Below are 21,808 nucleotides of genomic sequence, written 5' to 3' on the forward strand. Positions count from 1 at the left end.
TCAAAGTGTTGGGATTACAGGCGTGAGCCACTGCGCCTGGCCCATCTTTGTCACTTCTATCCCTCTTCCCAAGATTATGTATGCTCTCTGCTCTATGATACATTACCCTGGTTTGGGGAAGGGGCCGGATTCAACTCCTTCCCTCAAAGCAGTCCTCAGAGATGGGAGCTGGCACCAAGCATTCTCAGTGACTGAGACTTCACGCCCAGTTTTAAGAATGAATCTCTCACCCAGGCCCTGGTGGGACTCCTAGCACTGCTCTAACCCTGAAGTGCGCAGTGGCAGGAGACTTGGATTTAGCCCCAGCTTCACTACTTATGAATTACTTTGCTTTGAGTCTCTGTTTCTTTCTGTAAAATAAAGGGATTAGACCTGAAAATCCCCAAGTACCCCTCTTCACTTTGATGCATTTTATATTATTTATTATTTATTTATTATTGAGTACAGTGGGGTGATCTCAGCTCACTGCAACCTCTGCCTCCCAGGCTCAAGACATCCCGCCTCAGCCTCCTGAGTAGCTGGGACTACAGGGCCACCACGCCTGGCTACACTTTGATACATTTTAACAATACATGCTATCTAGACATTGCTAGATTAGCCTCTACCTCCCTTCCAGAAGAGGAATCCTTGGCACCTATCTGGGTGGTATGCCTAAGGGTCACAAGATGTGGGGTACATGCAAGCTAGTTCTGATTCTTGATCCATCCTGCTGAGCAAACACTGGGGGCTACCCCCCACTCTGTGGCCAACTAGGAGTCCTACCCAGGCTGCCCTTTCAGTATTCCTGGCCTAGGGCTGCAGATGGGTGGGGTGGTGGTGAGAGTGTCAGGGTAAGCCAAGGCCAGGCCCTGCCCTCCTGCAGCCTGTGCATCTCAGAAGGCAGGTCCAATCAGGAACTCAGAGCTGTGGGGCTCACTAGAATCCACTAGAATCCAGGAGGATTCTAAGAAGTAAGAAGTCGGCAAACAGGGAAATGAAGACTGGAGGGGAAACTGCATCAAAAATACAGACAAGAGGGTGCCGGGTGTGGTGGCTCATGCCTGTAATCCCAGCACTTTGGGAGGCTGAGGCAGGCGGATTGCTTGAGCCCAGGAGTTCGAGACCAGCCTGAGCAACATGGTGAAACCCCATCTCTACAAAACAAAACAAAACTACAAACAATTAGGAACCCTATTGGCTGGGTGCAGTGGCTCACGCCTGTAGTTCCAATACTTTGGGAGGCTAAGGTGGTTGGATCACCTGCGGTCAGGAGTTCGAGACCAGCCTGGCCAATGTGGCAAAACACTGTCTCTACTAAAAATACAAAAATTAGCTGGGTGTGGTGGCGTGCACTTGTAATCCCAGCTATTTGGGAGCCTGAGGCAGGAGAATTGCTCGAACCTGGGAGGCTGAGGTCGCAATGAGCCAAGATTGCGCCATTGCACTCCAGCTTGGGTGACAGAGTGAGACTCCGTCTCCAAAAAAAAATAAAAATAAAAAAAACCCTATGTATACCCAAAGCTCACACAAATTGCTAAAGGGGCAAAAAATAATAAGAAGGATATAAAATGAAAAGTAAATCTCACTCCTACTCTGTCCTCTAGTCCTTCACATCTACTCAGGCAATGACTTGTTACCAGCTGCCTTTGATGCCCTCCAGGTACCCCATGCTTATGTAATCAAATATATTGGTATGTGTATTTTTTAAAAATACAGACAATAGCATGTTAACATACTATTCTACACTTTGAAAATTGGTTCATATCACAGAGTTCCACATCGGTACCGTGGTGTTATATATACATTGGTTTTCATCCAGGCTCCTGGCTCATAACCCTCATAGCCCTTGTTCAGTCTTTTGTTCTAATGTTGAGTGTGTCAGGCCTCAGGAGCAGGCCGCAGGAAACAACCTCTTGACATTCTGCCCTCCTCTCCCCTGCCCCAAGGCAGGGCTCTACTGTTCTCCCTCACTTTCAGATTGTGGGTTTTAAGACCCTCCCCAGAGAGACCCTCCTCCTCACTCTATACCCTGGTGTAAGGAATGCTGATGTCATGAAGCTTCCATTAAAAACCCAAGAGGACTGGCTTCTTGGAGCTCTGGGTAGCTGACCATGTGCAGGTTCCTCGCCGGTGGTGCAGCTAGGGAGAGCGTGCATACTCCGCACCCTCCCCCGTGTACATCTCTTCACCTTTATCCTTTGTAGTATCCTTTACAATAAGCCACTAAACATAAGTGTTTCTTTGAGTTCTGTGAGCTGCTCCAGCAAATTAATCAAACCCAAAGAGGGGATCATGGGAACCCCAACTTGAAGCTGGTCAGGCAGAAGTTCTGGAGGCCTGGACTTTTGACTGGGATCTGAGGGGAGGGAGATGCAGTTTTGGGGGCTGAGCCTCAACCTGTGCGATCCGACACTGTCTCCCGGTAGACAGAGTTGGAATTGAATTGGAGGCCACCCAGCTGGTCTGTTGCTTGGTGTGTGGAGAGAAAAACCCCACACCTTTTTTTTTTTTTTTTTTTTTTTTTTGAGATGGAGTCTCACTCTTGTCCACCCAGGCTAGAGTGCAATGGCACAATCTTGGCTCACTGCAACCACCACCTTCCAGGTTGAAGCGGTTCTCCTGCCTCAGCTTCCCGAGTAGCTGGGATTACAGGTGCCCACCACCATGCCTGGCTAATTTTTTTTTGTATTTTTAGTAGAGATGGGGGTTTCACCATGCTGGTGAGGCTGGTCTCGAACTCCTGACCTCAGGTGATCCACCCGTTTCGGCCTCCCAAAACGCTAGGATTACAGGCGTGAGCCATTGCGCCTGGCCAACCCAATATCTTTGGTCACCAAAGTCTTACGTGTTGATAATTGTGATGGTGTGAGAGCAGAGGAAAAACGCCATTTGAGTTTTCCCCCCAAATAGTACATAAAAGATTTGCCTCATTTAAAAAATAACCACACATGTTCTATTTTATGGAATCCATCAGTTAAGTGGTCATTTATTGATGAACATTTAGGTTGTTTGAGGGTTTTTTTCCCCCCCCCATTCCAGGTAATGCTTTATAAAGCACTTTTGTGGCCGGGCGCGGTGGCTCACGCCTGTAATCCCAGCACTTCGGGAGGCCAAGGCGGGTGGATAACGAGGTCAGGAGATCGAGACCATCCTGGCTAACACGGTGAAACCCCGTTTCTACTAAAAATACAAAAAAATTAGCCGGGCATGGTGGCGGGCGCCTGTAGTCCCAGCTACTCGGGAGAATGGCGTGAACCCGGGAGGCGGAGCTTGCAGTGAGCCGAGATAGGGACACTGCACTCCAGCCTGGGCGACAGAGAGAGACTCCATCTCCAAAAAAAAAAAATCTTTTCTTTTTTTTTTTTTGTGCCACGACGCTGGCTAATTTTCATATTTTTAGTAGAAGAGGGGGTCTCGCCATGTTGCCCAGGCTGGTCTCTAACTCCTGACCTCAGGTGATCCACCCCCTCCGTCTCCCAAAGTGCTGGGATTACAGACGTGAGCCACCGCGTCTGCCCCAATACCATCGTTTTCTAGAAATGAGGAAACTGAGGCTCAGAGCAGTAACTACTAATCTCTAACAGAGCCGGAATCAGATCCTAGGTTTCTAGATTCTCATTCCAAGAGACTAACGCGGGAGCGGGGAAGGTGGCTCCTGGGCAGTCAACTGACTGCACATTTCCGCCCAAGGCGGGACCTGGATCCAGAAGTGCTTGGAGCTCGCGGGTGGGAGGATCAGGATGACTGCTGCTCCCGGAGCCCGACTTCAACTCCCACCGGGCATAGGAGCCTCTCAGCAGCGCCAGGGGTCGCCCAGCCTGGACCTGCAACGCTTGCAGCACGACCGTCGCGCGCTTCCCTCCGGAACCAGCTCCCACCGTCACAGCCCCCTCCCTCGGCCGCTCCCGGCTCAGCCCAGGCTGGGGCGGGGCCTCGGAAGCAACTGCCCTCGCCCTAGCCAGGGCTGCCGCTTGTTAGGCCAAGTTTTCAAACGGCAAAATCAACCGCGCTGAAGAGACTGTGCCTCCTTCTCTTCACTCCGCATCCCAGACGCCTCAGAGAAACTACCTTTCAGACCTTCGCGGCCTCCCCTGCGCCCGCAGCGCCCGGGAGCTGGGGACCCGGGCTTAGCCACATCGACCGCAACGTTCGCGCGCCACCTTGTGTCCATTCCTTTAGCCTCCAGGGACAACCCGGAAACCACATTTCCCAGCGTGCCGAGCGCCTCTGCGCAGGCGCAAAGAGTTTCCCTCGTTGCCATGGGAACCTCGCCCCTTCTAGAGTCCCGGCCGCTTGACTCAGCTAAGCGCGAAGGTGTTGTTTCTTCCTGAGGTGCGCTGGGACTGGGACCCGGTCTGCAGAAGGTCCAGGGGGTGGCGTCGGGGGATTGAGGAGAGGAGACCAAGCCGGCCTTGCTTCCGGGACCAGCGCTTCCAAATTCTCTGGGGCGTCCCGCCGCGCACACGCTCTTGAGGCCTCGGCGTTCTGAGGAAAGGGGCTGGCGTGGCGACCCGGGTCCTCGAGGTCGAGATCTGGCTGTGGCCCGCGAAGCCCCGCTTGCCCGCGCCAGCGTCTTGTCACCCCGAGCCGAGGGCCTGCGCGCGGCCGACAGGTACTCCCGAGCGCTGGCAGCCCACGGGGAGGGTTCGCGGCGCAGGTGAACGCGGAGGTAGAATCAGGGCAGTGAGTGCGCCCGGGGCTGGATCTGGCTCAGCCGCTGGTGGATTCGGAACCCGGGAGGCCCCCAGGCCCGGTGGGCTTCAGTTCCCACGCTCTGTAAAATGGGGCTTGGACTGGAATTCTAGTGTCCATTGAGATTCTGTTGCAGAGCAGCCCCCTGGCTCTGTGTGACCTACGAGTTCCTTCCTCTGTAAAATACGGAGGCTGACACCGATGATCCTAACGTCTCTTCCTACGGTGCAGTATGTTACACACTGCTGGCCCCATTGCCCCTTATTGCACCCCAAGTGCAAGAAGAAAGAAGGGGACCTGGGATGATCTGAGCAAGACTCTCAGCTTGGGATCTAGAGTCAGAGAAACTTGGGTTTGTGACTTTGGGCAAAGTTAGGACATCTCTTGAGACTCAGCTTCTTCATTTGCAAGATTGGGGATAATGTTAATACTACCTCAGGGTTTTGAGGATTAAATGAGATGACGCATGTAAGTTTTTAGCCCAGGGACTGCATAGAGGAACTGCTATCCCAGGTCCCAACTATCGTTTCTGATAATTTCTACAACAGTCCCTAGCCACCATAAGACCTTTTCTTAATTTTTGAATTCACTTTATTTCTGGGCAAGTTCATCCTCCTAAGCAGGGCGGTTTTTTGCTTTTTGTTCGTTTGTTTGTTTTGAGACAGGGTCTCACTGTCACCCAGGCTGGGGTGCAGTGGCGTGATCTCTGCTTACTGCAACCTCCTCCTCCTGGGTTCAAGCGATTATCGTGCCTCAGCCTCCTGAGTAGCTGGGACTACAGGCGTGTGCCATCGCTCCCGGCTAATTTTTGTATTTTTTGTTAGAGATGGGGTTTCACCATGTTGGCCAGGCTGGTCTCAAACTCCTGGCCTCAAGAGATCTGCCCGCCTCGGCCTCCCAAATTGTTGGGATTACAGGCGTGAGCCACCACACCTGGCTAGGCAGGATGGTTTTATAGGCTGATTTTGATGGGGAAACTTGAGTCTTTTCACCCAAGGTTGGATGCTCAAGGCCAGTGTATTGCCTCCCTTCAGCTGTAGGCTGAATTATAGCGTTACCACACAGCATTGAGGGAGGATGCAGGCTTAATGCCACATAGTAGGGTGGATACTTAAGATTCATAGAGGATGTGAGTACTTATGATGCAAAAACAGCTGAATATAGAATTATGTATTTACATAAGACTGGTTACTTTCATGGTTATAAAGAATGCGTAAGAATTCTATGCTGCTTGCATTGAGTTCAAGCTTTGTGTTAATTGAGAAAATTGTAACAAGGAGTTTTAAATTAATGAAAAAAGTATATATTTTAAAAATCTGGGAACATCCAATAATTTCACGAACAAGGCTTCATTTGTCCAACAAACATCTTTATATGGAAGCTATATTCCATGAATTTTTTTTTTTTTTGAGACGGAGTCTTGTCTCACTTTGTCTTTCAGGCTGGAGGGCAGTGGTGTGATCTCGGCTCACTGCACCCTCTGCCTCCTGGGTTCAAGCGATTCTCCTGCCTCAGCCTCAAGTAGCTGAGATTACAGGCACACGCCACCATGCCTGGCTAATTTTTGTATTTTTAGTAGAGATGGGGTTTCACCATGTTGGCCAGGCTGGTCTTGAACTCCTGACCTCAGGTGATCTGCCCACCTCAGCCTCCCAAAATGCTGGGATTACAGGTGTGAGCCACCACGCTTGGCTTTCCATGAATATTTTTTGAGCACCTACTGTGTACATGAAACTGTGCAGGGTGCTGTGAGGGATATGAAGATGTATAAGACACTCTCTGCCCTCAGGAAATACAGTCTAGTAGAGGAGATCAATTATGCATTTAAAACATATAAAATTCAAGTAGAAAGTGATGTGTCATAGAGAGGTCCAGGTTACTGCTCTGAAGATTCAGAGGCAGGAGAGATCGCTGTCGAGTCACACTGTGTAATGAGAGAATCAAGAAGACAGCTTCTGAACCTCCTAAAGCATGTAAACAATGTGGATATGTCAAGAAGTAGGGAAAAGATATTCTGGGCACCCATTCCATAGCTTTGAGATACATGAAGGAGAGCTATCTGCAGCCCTGATTAAATGGTGAGCTTCTGGGAGGCAGGGACTAGATTTTGGTCAGCGTTTTCCTCCCCTGATTGGCACATGGTTGCCATGGTAAATATTAGTGAATGAATAGGGGCTATGAGTTTCCTGTAGAGAGGAATGGAGCTGTGGTCTCTATATTACCCTGAAGCTCTTTTATTAGACTCACCTGCTGTCTCAGAGCCATTCTTCTAGGGGAAGGAAGCGAATGGGCAGATGATTATGGGGCAAGGGCCATATTGTTGGCATCTTTGGCACAGTACCAGCTGAGAGCCCAGGGAACAAGGTCTCATCAATGGATAGGGGGTTTGTGAGCCTCTTTCCCTGGAACTAAGGTGAAGAACCATGAGGGAAGGAAACGGAAGCATAGGACCATGCAGCAGTCCTCAGGCCAGTGATGGACACTCCTTTGACTCTTGTGACCATTCTTGGCTTTTCTTTTTCTATGGCTCCTTCCTAGGGAGATTTCTCTCCCATCTGTGACCCAGTTGGGAGTGGGAAACTGTGTCCACCATGCCAGCAGATTGCCAAGGCCTGCCGCTGCTGCACAGGAAGGAAGCTGGCTTCAGCCAGGACCCTGCCATTCTCCAGTTCTGTCCAGGGCTGAACCTGCCCTAGGAGCTAGCCTTGAAGGAGACCCCTTAGAGACAGGTGTCTAATGGCCTGTGGAGGGGAGAATGACCTCAGGAGCTGGGATAGCAGAAGTAGAAAAGGTTGAAAGGAGAATGGCTTGAGGACAGGGCAAATCCTCCCAAGTCCTGTTTAATTCATCCAAGGTCTAGATTCCCCGTGGAATGTTTTGTTGCTCAGAAGGTGGAGTCATCCTCAGAACAAGGAAGCTGGGGAGAGATTAAGCAGGTGCAACCAGACAGGGGATAGAGCACAACTGGCTGTCCTTTTTGTCCCTAGATATGGGATGCTGGAGGACGTCTGGGGGCCACAAATGCTCCTTCTCCTGGAGACGCAACTCAAGGTGAGCCTTTACACCATCCTTCTGGCAGCCCGTGCTCCCTCTCCAGAGAGTGGTTCTTCCTTTTCATCCTCCTTTCCCACTTCACTCCTGCTCCACAGGCTGCAGGTAAGGGCCTGCAGTGTGTATCAGGATTTCCTTATAGCTAAGTGCATGTGAAGCCTGAGTAGCTCCAGGCCTGGTACTTGATAAGAGGTTATGACAGCCCAGTGCCTGCCATGGAGGCCTCTGTCCACCTACTTCAAGGGCGTTATGGTCCTATACAGTTTGCTAAGCACTGGCACTTACATGTGATCTCATTTGACCTCAACAGCTGTAAGGTCTTGTATTGTGACTTTCACTTTTCCACGTGAGCGATCTGATTTCTTAGGTTGTAGGTCAAAGAACTAAATGATGCCACTGAGAGCAGTGATCTTTCCACCACCTCCATAATCACTGACAGGGTGCCATCTGCCTGCTAGTGAGAGCACGGTCCTAGGTTAACCTGAAACTAGACCAAGACTCTCCTTTGTTCCCATTTCAGCTAGAATTTACTGCCCATTTTCCTCAGCGTCTTATCTCAGCACAGCTTCTGCCTGTCATTGGACAGGTTTGATCTGAGTTTCTCACTCTCATGCCCTCAGTACATGCTGACTTGTTCTCAGGGCATCAGGTCCCATCAGAGAGCTTGTGCTCTTCCCCTTGACTCTGCCAGGTGCACCCTCTCCCAGATAGGCACCCTGGGTAGCTGTGAGACTTCAGGGGATTCTGTATCTGGGTTAGAGAACCAGGAATAGGAAAACTGTTCTCCCACTGGGTGGGGAAGGAAGTTAGCAAAAGTTTGCCTGATGGGATTGGCCTGGATAGTAATGCTACACCCTATGCGACCCCATCTCATTGGCAGCCCTGGCAGAGCAGCTCAATGAGCCATAGAGGTAAAGGTGGAAGGTGAGTGCGGCAGGGAATGTAAAGGCTCAGGCTAAAGGCTAAAGCAGGGTCCCACCTGCTGGCATAACTCAAGCCAGAGCCATGGAGGCGGAGGTGGGAGACAGGTTTGGGTAAAGGAGGATGCCCCTGGGGAGAGGGAGCTGGTTATATGCATCCTACATAATATGTCTTCATATGGCCTGAGAAGGCTTGGAGCTGGCCTGCTTTGCCCAGAACAGCAGCAGCCTGTCTCCCCAGGCAGCACACACTGCTGTGCAGCTCCTCTCTTGGTTTGGCAGACCGACTCCCATCCTCTGATGGCCCTCGAGAGACCTTTTTCACACCCTCCACCCTGCCTGGTGGCTCAGCTAGATGCCTCCCGCAGCTCTGTCCGCCGTCTGAGATCTGATCACCCCAAATGTTCCTATGCCAGGCTGAACTCTGCCTTCTCAGAATGTCCTCACTCCTGCCAACCCAAAGCTCTTATTTTCAACACAGAAATGGGAAATTGGGAGGGAGGCTGAGTGCCATGGGGCCTAGAGTATGTGGTTTGGAGGCAACCAATGGAATCATTTTGGGGTCAATGGGATGCCTGAGCTGATAAGCAGAGATCTCCCGCCCCTACTCCCGAATATCCCTGTGGTGGGTGGGGCTGTGTATAGCAAGGCCTATATGCAGCAAGATCCACAGGTGGTCCCCACTTGCCCACCCCACCATCCTGCTCCAGCTTCACCCTCACCCTCCACCTCAGCCCTGTTCATTCCTCTCTTCCCTCTTTCCCTCCTCTCCTCCCTCTAGGTAGTGCAAGCAGCAGCTGTTGACCCTAGGGGCACATATGCTTGCCTGGCCTATCTGCACTTGAGCTTCCTACGGGTGCCCATCTTGGCCTGCATGCTGCAGGACTTGCGCTTCTGGGCAGATAGCTCTGATTCTTCTCCTCTTCAAAAGGAAAAAGGACTCAGATAAGAAACGACGTTAGGGAAAGAAGACTTGGAAGTACATGGAGGCTAGATAGGAAGGAACTAGGTGGAAGGGATGCTGTCGGAGAATAACTGAAGGCACCAGGGGCCCAGGGTAGCTGTAAGGGCCTAATGGTCCCTGGGACTGGGTTGTGGGGCCAGGTGAGGCTGGTCTGATGGAGGAGCTGTTCTTGGAAGGAGAATTCTGTTTCTGGCTAGACCCTTGTTTGAGTACAAGGAACTGTGAAGGATCCATTTGACAGGAAGCCTAGGATAAAACTAAACTCATTCTTTTTTCTTACAGCTCACCTCTGAGTCTTGAGCTCCAAACCAGCCCTCCTGCTGACTTTTCCATTATCGATAGTCTCCTATACCCAGATGTAAATCTCAGGGTAACGCTGACTTTCCACATTTAATCAATTATCAGATTCTGATAGTCCTTCACAAAACATTTGCCTTTTGTCCCCACTTCCTTTACCCAGCCGAAGTCCCTGTTCCTACGCCTCAGCTACTGTGATAACTTTACAGCTGGCGATGCCCTTCAGTCTGTCCAGAGCACCTTAACTACACAGACGTATTCATCCCTTCGCATGTGTTACTCCTGTGTTAAATGCCTTTGGTGTGCTCTCTATTGCCTGCCAAGTGCAGTACAGACTCTATTCTTTTTTTTTTTTTTGAGACGGAGTCTGGCTCTGTCATCCAGGCTGGAGTGCAGTGGCGTGATCTCAGCTCACTGCAACCTCCATCTCCCGGGTTCAAGCAATTCTCCTGTCTCAGCCTCCCAAGTAGCTGGAATTACAGGCGCGTGCCACTGTGCCTGGCTAATTTTTGTACTTTTAGTAGAAATAGGGTTTCACCATGTTGGCCAGGCTGGTCTCAAACTCCTGACCTTGTGATCTGCCCGCCTTGGCTTCCCAAAGTGCTGGGATTACAGGCATGAACCACTGCGCCCAGCCCAGACTCTCTATTCTTTTTTTTTTTTTTTTTTTTTTTGAGACGGAGTCTGGCTGTCGCCCAGGCTGGAGTGCAGTGGCGCGATCTCGGCTTACTGCAGGCTCCGCCCCCCGGGGTTCACACCATTCTGACTCTCTATTCTTTTGCTGAAGGCCTTTATCAATCTGATGCCAGCCTACCTTTCTGGCTTTATCTCCCAGAACATCCTACGATGTACCTTTCACTCTCATCAAACTAGACTACCGACTGTTTCTTGAAAAACTTTTTCCACCTCTTCACCTTTGCTTATGCTTATCTTTCTGTCTGGGAGGGTTCCTTCCACCATTCATCTCTCCATTTAAAAATATTTTTTGAGCACTTTTTATTTTGAAAAATTTCAGTGCAGAGAAGTTGAAAGAGTAGTACAGTGAACAGTTATGTAACCTACACCTAGATTTTCCAGTTATTATTTACATGTTTCTTTCTTTTCTCTCTCTTTTTTTCCTGGACCAACTGAAAATAAGTTGCAGGCATTATGACACTTTACCCCTAAATATTTTGGTCTGTATCTCCTCATAATAAGGACATCATCCTACATAACCACAATCTTTTCTTTTCCTTTTTTTTTGAGACTGAGTCTCACTCTGTCACCAGGCTGGAGTGTAGTGGTGCGATCTTGGCTCACTGCAACCTCCGCCTGCCAGGTTCAAGCGATTCTCCTGCCTCAGCCTCCCAAGTAGCTGGGACTACAGGCGTGCACCACCACGCCCAGCTAATTATTTATTTATTTATTTATTTATTTATTTATTTATTTTCGCCCAGCTAATTTTTGTACTTTTAGTAGAGATGGGGTTTCACCATGTTGGCCAGGATGGTCTCGATCTCTTGACCTCGTGATCTGACTGCCCTGGCCTCCCAAAGTGCTGGAATTAAAGGTGTGAGCCACTGCGCCTGGCCAGTCTTTTCTTAAAAAAAAAAAAAAAAAAAGTCTGGGATTGAGTGTGGTGGCTCATGCCTGTAATCCCAGCACTTTGGGAGGCCAAGGTGGGAGGATCGCTTAAGGCCAGGATTCAAGACTAGCCTGGACAACATAGTGAGATTCCCATCTCTACAAAAATATTTAAAAATTAGCCTCAGTGACAAAGTGAGACCCTGTCTCAAAAAAAAAAAAAAGAAAAAAATGAAGAAGAAGAAGAAAAAAAAAAGATAATGTGATTATTAGGCCAGGTGTGGTAGCTCATGCCTATAATCCCAGCACTTTGGGAGGCCAAGGCAGGAAGAGCACTTGAGCCCAGGAGGTTGAGGCTACAGTGAGCAATGTTCTTGCCACTGCACTCCAGCCTCAGCGACAGAGTGAGACCCTATTTGTAAAAAAAAAAAAAAAAAAAAAAAAAAAGTTAAAAATTAACTGGGCACGCCAGGCGCGGTGGCTCACACTTGTAATCCCAGTACTTTGGGAGGCTGAGGTGAGTGGATCACGAGGTCAGGAGTTCAAGACCAGCCTGGCCAACATGGTGAAACCCCATCTCTACTGAAAATACAAAAATTAGCCTGGCGTGGTGGCGAGCACTTGTAATCCCAGCCGCTTGGGAGGCTGAGGCAGGAGAATCGCTTGAACCTGGGAGGCGGAGGTTGCAGTGAGCCGAGATCACCCCACTGCCTTCCAGCCTGGGCAACAGAGCGAGATTCCATCTCAAAAAAAAAATTTTTTTTTAACTGGGCATACTGGTGCATGCCTATAGTCCTAACTACTCAGGGGGCTGAGACAATAGGATGGCTTGAGCCCAGGAGTTTGAGAGGCTGCAGTGAGCCATGATTGCACCGCTGCACTCCAGCCTGGATGACAGAGTGAGACACCGTCTCTAAAAAACAACAAAAAATAAAAATGTGGTAAAATATACATAAAATTTACTATTTTGCAGTTTTAAAGTATATAGTTGTGGCATTACGTACATTCACAATGTTGTGTAACTGTGACCACCATCCATTTCCAGAACTTTTTCATCATCACAAACAGAAACTGTGTACCCATTGAATGATAGCTCCCCATTCCCCCCGGTAACCTCAATTCTACTTTCTGTCTGTGAATTTGCCTCTTCTAATTACCTCATATAAGTTGAGACACACATTATTTGTCCTTTGATGTGTGGCTTATTTCACTTAGCATGTTTTTAAGGTTCAGCCATGTTGTAGCACATGTTCAGAATTTCAATTTTTTTTTAAGGCTGACTAATATTCTCTTATATGGATAGACCACATTTTGTTTACCCATTCATCTGCTGATAGACGTTTGGAATGTTTTAGCCTTTGGCTGTTGTGAATATGCCGCCATAAACATTGATTTACTAGTATCGGAGTCACTGCTTTCACTTCTTTAGGGTACATACTAAGAGTGGAATTGCTGGATAATATGGCAATTCTGTTAACTTTGTGAGAAACTGCCACACTGTTTTACAAAGTGACCAAGAAATAAAAATGCAGTATTATTATCTAGACTACAGATCATAATTACATTTCTCTAAATATCCCTATGTTTTCCATTACAGCTTTAAAAAATATCTGATTCAGGATTGAATGAGGGATCACTGATTGTATTTGGTCGTCATGTCTCTTGATTCTTCCTTAATTTAGAATAGTCTTCTTGTCTTTTTGTTTTTCATGACATTGACATTTTTGAAGAATCCAAGCTAGTTGGATATCCTTCAATTTGGGTCTCTTTGAATATTTCCTTATAATTAGATTCAGGGTAAGCCTTTTTGCAAGAATACTACATAATACTACAAGAATACTAAGGATATTGTATAACATATTCTTCCTATTTGTTGCATTACTTTAGTCATGTAATGTTGCTTTATCCCATTATTGATAATACTGTGTTTATTTTATTTTTTATTTTTATTTTTTCTTTTGAGGCGGAGTTTCACTCTGTCGCCCAGGCTGGAGTGCAGTGGCACGGTTTCGGCTCAGTGCAACCTCTGCCTCCTGGGTTCAAGCGATTCTCCTGCTTCAGCCTCCCTAGTAGCTGGGATTACAGGCATGCGCCACCATGTCCAGCTAATTTTTGTATTTTTAGTAGAGACACGGTTTCGCCATGTTGGCTAGGCTGGTCTTGAACCCCTAACCTCAGGTGATCTGCCCGCCTTGGCCTCCCAAAGTGCTAGGATTACAGGCATGAGCCACTGCACCCAGCCGATACTGAGTTTATTTACTTGGTTAAGATGGTATCTGCTAGATCTCTCTATTGACAAGGAACTCTTTTCCACGTGTAAAAATAAATAACTTAGGTGGTAAGTTGAGACCATGCGAATATGCTTTTCCCCAGCAATCTATCAGCCATTGGCCTTAGCATTAATAATCCTTGCCTAATTTATTTATTTCATTGTGTTTGTAATTTTTATTTATTTATTTATTTAATTTTAGAGACAGGGTCTTGCTGTGTTGCCCAGGCTGGAGTGCAGTGGCTATTCATAGGCGCAGCCATAGCATAATACTGCCTCAAACTCATGGGCTCAAGTAATCCTCCTAATAATACGTAATATTTACAGATGGAATTTTTTTTTTTCCGAGACGGATTCTCACTCTGTCGCATAGGCTTGAGTGCAGTGGCGTGATCTCAGCTCACTGCAAGCTCCACCTCCCGGGTTCATGCCATTCTCCTGCCTCAGCCTCCCGAGTAGCTGGGATTACAGGCGCCCGCCACCATGCCCGGCTAATTTTTTTGTTTTTTTAGTAGAGACGGGGTTTCACGGTGTTAGCCAGGATGGTCTCGATCTCCTGACCTCGTGATCCGCCCGCCTCGGCCTCCCAAAGTACTGGGATTACAGGCGTGACCCACCACGCCCGGCCAGAATATTTTTTTTTTTTGAGATGGAGTCTCACTCTGTCACCCAGGCTGGAGTGTAATGGTTTGGTCTCAGCTCATTGCAACCTCCGCTTCCCGGGTTCAAGCTATTCTCCTGCCTCAGCCTCCTGAGTAGCTGGGGCTGCAGGCACGGGCCACTACACCTGGCTAATTTTTGTAATTTTAGTAGAGACGGGGTTTCACTGCGTTGGCCAGGCTGGTCTCGAACTCCTGACCTCGTGATCCGCCGCCCCCGTCAGCCTCCCAAAGTGCTGGGATTACAGGCATGAGCCACCCGGCCTATAGACAGAATCTTTACAGAGGTGTTTTTTTTTTTTTTTTTTTTTTTTTGGATGCAGTCCTGCTCTAACACCCACGCCGGAGTGCAATGGCACAATCTCGGCTTGCTGCACCCTCCAGCTCCCAGGTTCAAGCGATTCTCCTGCCTCAGCCTCCCAAGTAGCTGGGACTACAGGCACACACCACCACACCTGGAGATATTTTGTATTTTTAGTAGAGACGGAGTTTTGCTGTGTTGGCCAGGCTGGTCTCGAACTCCTGACTTCAGATAATCCATCTGCCTCGGCCTCCCAAAGTACTGGGATTACAGGCATGAGCCACTGCACCTGGCCTACAGAGGTTTTAAGTTAAAATGAGGTCTTAGGGTGGACGCTAATCCTCTATGACTGGTGTCCTCATAAGAGAAAATTCAGATATAGACACATACAGAGGAAAGATGATGTGGAGACAGCCATCTATAAGCCGAGGGGAGAGAACAGAACCTAGAACAGATCCTTTTCTCATGGCTCCCAAAAGGAATCAGCCCTCTCAACACCTTGATCTCAGACTTCTGGCCCCCAGAACTGTGAGAAAATACATTTCTGTTGTTTCAGCTACCCAATCTGTGGTTCTTTGTTATGGCAACCTGTCTTAGTCTGTTGTGTGATGCTGTAACAGAACATCTGAGACTGGATAATGTATAAAGAACGGAAATTTATTCTCTCATAGTTCCAAAAGTGTTCAAGTCTTCTGATTGCGTCCTCACATGGCAGAATGTAGAAGAACAAGAGAGAATGAACTCTGTGTCTTCACATGGCAGAAAAGCAGAAGGGCAAGAGAGAGTGAACCCACTCCCACAAGCCCTCTTCATAGTGATATTAATCCATTCATGAGGGCGGAGTCTTCATGATCTGAAAAATCTTAAAATACCCCACCTTCTAGGCTGGGTGCGGTGGCTCACACCTGTAATGCTAACGCTTTGGGAGGCTGAGGCGGGCGGATTACCTGAGGTCAGGAGTTCAAGACCAGCCTGGCCAACTTAGTGAAACCCTGTCTCTACTAAAAATACAAAAATTAGCCAAGCTTGGTGGCACATACCTGTAATCCCAGCTACTCAGGAGGCTGAGGCAGGAGAATCGCTTGAACCTGGGAGATGGAGGTTGTAAGGAGCTGAGATTGTGCCACTGCACTCCAGCCTGGGCAGCAGAGCAAGACTCCATCTCAAAAAAAAAAAAAAAAGACCCCACCTTCTAACACTATTGCGTTGGGGACTACGCTTTCAACACATCAATTTTGGAGGACACATTCAGACCATAGCACAACTCCAGCAAACTAATGTAGACCTATGCCCAACCATATTAATAACTACTTTCAGTATAAACACTCCAATTTAATACTCCAACTAAAAGACAGCAGCCTGGGTGACAGAGTGAGACTCTGTCTAAAAAAAAAAATCAAGATCCAACTATATAATATCTAAAAGAAATATACAGTTGACCCTTGAACAGCATGGGTTTGAACTGCCTGGATCCACACAAGTTCCTTCCCTCCCCTCCCCTCCCTCCCCTCCCCTCCCCTCCCCTCCTCTCCCCTCCCCTCCTCTCCCCTCCCCTCCCCTCCCCTCCTCTCCCCTCCCCTCCTGTCCCCTCCCCTCCCCTCCCCTCCTCTCCCCTCCTCTCCCCTCCCCTCCCCTCCCCTTCTTTTCTTTTTCCTTCTTTCTTTTCTTTTTTTTTTTTGATGGAGTCTTGCTCTGTTGCCCAGTCTAGAGTGCAGTGGTATGACCTTGGCTCACTGCAACCTCTGCCTCCTGGGTTTAAGCAGTTCTCTGCCCCAGCCTCCCCAGTAGCTGGGATTACAGGCACCTGCCACCACACCTGGCTAATTTTTTTTGTATTTTTAGTAAAGATGGGGTTTCACCATCTTGGCCAGGCTGGTCTTGAACTCCTGACCTCGTGATCCACCCGCCTTGGCCTCCCAAAGTGCTGGGATTACAGGCGTGAGCCACCATACCCAGCCAGGTTTTTTTCAATAAATATATTGGAATTTTTTTTTAGAGATTTGCAACAATTTGAGAAATGTACAAACAAACCACATAGCCTAGAAATATTGAAAAATTAAGAGAAAGTTTGGTATGTCATGAATGCACCAAGTATAGCTACTGGTCTATTTTATCACTTACTACAATGAAATATAGATAAATCTATTATAAGAAGTTAAAATTGGCTGGATGAGGTGGCCAAGACCTGTAATCAGAGCACTTTGGGAGGCCAAGCTGGGAGGATCACTTGAGGCACGTGCGTATAGTCCTAGCTACTCAGGAAGGTGAGGCAGGAGGATCACTTGAGCCCAGGAGTTTGAGGTCACAGTGAGCTGTGATCATGCCACTGCACTCCAGCCTGGGCAACATAGCCAGACCCTGTCTCTACAAAAAAATTGTTTAAAAAATTAGCTGGCCATGGTGGTACACACCTGTAGTCCCTGTTACTTGGGAGATTGAGGTGAGAGAATCGCTTGAGCCCAGGTTAAGGTTGCAGTGACCCATGATCATGCCACTGCACTCCAGCCTGAGTGACAGAGGGAGACCCTGTCTCAAAAAAAAAGAAAAATTTTGATGCCGTATTAAATCATAACTGCATAAAATTAGTACATACTGTACTACTGTAACAATTTCATAACCACCTCCTGTTGCTGTTGCATTGAGTTCAGTTGTTTCGAGTATCCACTTAAAATGCTGTGACACTAATCATCTCTGCATGAGCAGTTTGTCTATCTAGTAACTTGCCTATTGCAGTAAAAAGGTGATCTCTTGCAGTTCTCATGGAGTTTTCATTGTCTCGTGCAATGCCATCGACCTTGAATTTCAGCATAGGACCCATATGAAGTGCCACTATTAATGCTGGGAGCACTCCAGGAAGCAGAGAAAAGTTATGACATTTCAAGAAAAATCTGAATTGCTTGATATGTTCCACAGATTGAGGTCTGTACCTATGGTTGCCCACTATTTCAATAGTCAGTGTAAGGACTATTGTAAAAAAAAAAAAAAAAAAAAAAGGAAATTGGTGAAGCTATACCAGGAGGTGTGAAAATCTTGCACTTTTTGCAAAATAACTTTTTATCTCATATTGAAAATTCACCTTTTATGTGCAGGGTTGCTATAAGAAAGGAGTACATGTAGACTCTAATATGATGTGAGAAAAAGTGAAGTCATTATATGACAACTTAAAGCAAAAGGAAGGTGAGGATCTAACGCTAGAGAGCTTAATGCCATCAAAAGATGGTTTGGTAGTTTTAGAAAGAGGTTTGGCTTAAAAAATGTCAAGAGAGGCTGGGTGCGGTGACTCATGCATATAATCCTAGCACTTTGGGAGGCCAAGATGGGAGGACTGCTTTAGCCCAGAAGTTTGAGACTAGTCTGGGAAACATGGCAAAACCCTATTTCTACTAAAAATCCTAAAAATTAGCCAGGCATGGTGGCATGCACCTATTGTTCCAGCTACTTGGGAGGCTGAGGTAGGAGAATCACCTGAGTCCGAGAGGTCGAGGCTGCAGTGAGCTGTGTTAGTGCCACCGCACTCCAGCCTGAGTGATGGGAGTGAGATTCTGCCTCAAAAGAAAAAAAAAAAAGGTCAAGATAACAGGAAAAGCACCTTTTACCTTCCAAGAGACAAAAGATGAGTTCTGAGATGCCAATAAGAAAATAACTGAGGCCCGGCGCGGTGGCCTACACCTATAATCCCAGCACTTTGGGAGGCCGAGGTGGGTGGATTGCTTGAGTTCAGGAGTTTAAGACCAGCCTGAGTAACATGGTGAAACTCTATCTCTACTACAAAAAAAAAAAAAAAAAAAAAAAAAAAAAAATTCACCAGCTGTGTTGGCAAATGCCTGTAGTCCCAGCAACTCAGGAGGCTGAGGTGGGAGGATCACCTGAGTCCAGGAGGTTGAGGCTATAGTGAGCTGTGATTGTGCCACTGTACTCCAGCCTGGGCAATGGGAGTGAGAACTTGTCTCAAAAAAAAAAAAAAAAAAAAAAAAAAAAAAAAAAAGAGGAGGAGAAAAGGTACCTGCCTGAACAGGTTTTTAATGCAGAAGAAAAGAGAAAACCACAAAAGACCTTTCTTAGTAAGGAAGAGAAGTGAGCAGTAGGATTTAGGAAAGAAAAGAGACTAACTCTACTGTTTTGTGCAAATGCAGTCAGGTTTATGATGAAGGCTGCCCTTATCTATAAATCTGCTAACCCCCAAGCCGAAGGGAAAAGAAAAACACCAGCTGCCAATTTTTTGGTTGTACAACAGGAAAGCCTGGACAACGAAAACCCTTTTTCTGAATTGATTTCATTGATACTTTGTCCCTGAAGTCAGGATGTACCTTGTCAGTAAGGGGATTGCCTTTTTTTGTTGTTTTTTGAGATGGAGTCCTGCTCTGTCATCCAGGCTGGAATGCAGTAGCATGATCTCAGCTCACTGCAGCCTCCACCTCCTGGGTTAAAGCAATTCTCCTGCCTTGGCCTTCTAAGTAAGTGGGATTACAGGCACGCACCACTATGCCCAGAGAATTTTTGTATTTTTAGTAGAGACAGGGTTTCACCATGTTGGCCAGGCTGGTCTCAGACTCCTGACCTCAAGTGATCCGCCCGCCTCGGCCTCCCAAAGTGCTGGGATTACAGGCGAGAGCCACCACACCTGGCCTGGGATTGCCTTTTAAAATTCTCTTGTTATTGGACAATGCCCTTGGCCCTTGGCATTGAACCCCATCAGTTCAATACCGAAGGTGTCAAAGTGGTCTACTTGTCTCCAAACACATCGTCTCTAATTCAGTCTCTAGATCAGGGGTTCGTAAGGACCTTAAAGGCTCATTACACATATACATGGTACTCTATGGAAAGGACTGTCAACTCTATGGAAGCGAACCCTGATAGAACATCGTGAAAGTCTGGAAGGATTATACCACTGAAGATGCCATCATTGTTATGGAAAAAGCCATGAAAACCATCAAGCCTGAAACAATAAATTCCTCCTGGAGAATACTGCGTCCAGATGTTATGCATGATTTCACAGGATTGATGATAAAGCCAAGCAAGGAAATCATGAAAAAGATTGTGGATATGGCAAAAAAGATGGGGTGAAGGGTTTGATATGGATCTCAGAAAAATTGAAGAGCTTAATAGACACCACCCAAGATGAATTAACAGAAGATGACTCGATAGAGATGAGTGCTTCTGAACCTGTGCCAGATGAAGAAGAAGATGTAGAAGCAGCAGTGGCAGAAAATAATTAACATTAGTCTAGAAGAAGGGTTCTGATTATTCAGGACCACTTTTGACATTTTTTATGACATGGACTCTTCTGTGATGCAGGCACTGAAACTCAATCAAACAGTGGAAGAAGGATTAATACCATATAGCAGGGGTCCCCAACCCCCAGGCCACCGGAACCAGGCCATATAGCAGGAGGTGAGCAACGGGTGAGCAAGCGAACACAAGCTTCATCTGCATCTACATCCGCTCCCCATCACTTGCATTCCCACATAAGCACCACCTCTTGTCAGATCACAGGAGAGCGAACCCCATTGTGAACTGTGCGTGTGAGGGATCTGGGTTGCCAGCTCCTTATGAGAATCTAATGCCTGGTGATCTGTCACTGTCTTCTGTCACCCCAGAAAGGACCATCTAGTTGCAAGAAAACAAGCTCAGGGCTCCTACTGATTCCACATTATGGTGAGCTGTCTAATTATTTCATTATATATTACAATGTAATAATAATAGAAATAAAGCACACAATAAATACAAAGTGCTTGAATCATCCCGAAACTACCCCCTTAACCCCATCTATGGGAAAAAAGTCTTCCATAAAACTAGTCCCTGGTGCCAAAAAGGTTGGGACTGCTGCTATATAGAAACATTTTTAGAGAAATGAAAAAGCAAAAATGTCAGACAGAAGTTACAATGTATTTCCATAAAGTTACACCAGAGTGTGCCTGCCTCTCCTGCCTCCCCTTCCACCTCTTTTGCCTCTGCTGCCCCTGAGACAGCAAGACCAACCATTCCTCTTCCTCAGCCTACTCAACGTGAAAGCGACGAGGATGAAGACCTTTATGATGATCCACTTCCACTTAATAGTAAATATACTTTTATGATTCCCCTGCCCTCCCCTCCCCTCCCCTTCTCTTTTTTTGAGACAAGGTTTCATTCTCACCCAGGCCAGAGTGTAGTGGTGTGATCTCAGCTCACTGCACTTCAGCCTCCTGGGCTCCCAGGCTCAGGACTCCATCTCCGGCTGAGCATGGTGGCTTGTGCCTGTAATCCCAGCACTTTGGGAGGCGAGGTGGGCGGATCACCTGAGGTCAGGAGTTTGAGACCAGCCTGGCCAACATGGTGAAACCCTGTCTCTACTAAAAATACAAAAATTAGCCAGGCATGGTGGTGCACACCTGTAATTCCAGCTACTTGGGAGGCTGAGGCAAGAGAATCGCTTGAATCCGGAAGGCAGAGGTTGCAGTGACCCAAGATCGTGCCACTGCACTCCAGCCTGGGCCACAGAGCAAGATTCTGTTTCAAAAAATTAATTAATTAATTAATTAATTTTAAAAAACCCCATCTCTACAAAAAATATGAAAAATCAGCTGGGCACAGTGGCTGGAATCCCAGTGATTTGGGAGGTTGAGGCGAGTGGATCACTTGAGGCCAGGAGTTCGAGACCACCCTTGCCAACATGGTGAAACCCTGTGTCTAGTAAAAGTACAAAAAAAGGCCAGGTGCGGTGGCTCACGCCTGTAATCTCAGCACTTTGGGAGGCCGAGGCGGGCAGCTTACTTGAGGTCAGAGTTCAAAACCAGCCTGGCCAACATGGTGAAACCCCATCTCTACTAAATATACAAAGAAATTAGCCAGGCATGGTGGTGGGCACCTGTAATCCTAGTGACTCGGGAGGCTGAGGCAGGAGAATTGCTTGAACCTGGGAGGCGGAGGTTGCAGTGAGCCAAGATCGCATCATTGCACTTCCACCTGGGCAATACAGCGAGACTTCATCTCAAAAAAAAAAAATTAGCTGAGCGTGGTGGCGGGCGCCTGTAATCCTAGCTACTCGGGAGGCTGAGGGATCGCTTGAGCCTGGGAGGTGGAGGTTGCAATAAGGCAGGATCTCACCACTGCACTCCAGCCTGGGCAATAGAGCCA

At 47.6% G+C, this 21,808-nt stretch overlaps 1 protein-coding gene across 4 annotated transcripts in view; it reads left to right on the forward strand.

The window, feature by feature from the left end:
- The first annotated feature begins 2,946 nt into the window (after positions 1-2,946).
- Positions 2,947-21,808, forward strand: part of RAD9A (RAD9 checkpoint clamp component A) — an 82,047-nt gene continuing 63,185 nt past the window's right edge. For 3 of the 4 annotated variants that reach the window (XM_014346867.5, XM_024930677.4, XM_034933150.3), the window contains exons 1-2: positions 2,947-4,591; positions 7,659-7,722. The gene's annotated coding sequence lies outside the window, so the exon portion shown is untranslated. The remainder of the gene's footprint in view (positions 4,592-7,658; positions 7,723-21,808) is intronic. The other variant, XM_063608609.1, reaches the window with a different exon arrangement.

This window comes from Pan paniscus, chromosome 9 (genome assembly GCF_029289425.2).
Source record: "Pan paniscus chromosome 9, NHGRI_mPanPan1-v2.0_pri, whole genome shotgun sequence".
NCBI classification, from domain to species: domain Eukaryota; kingdom Metazoa; phylum Chordata; class Mammalia; order Primates; family Hominidae; genus Pan; species Pan paniscus.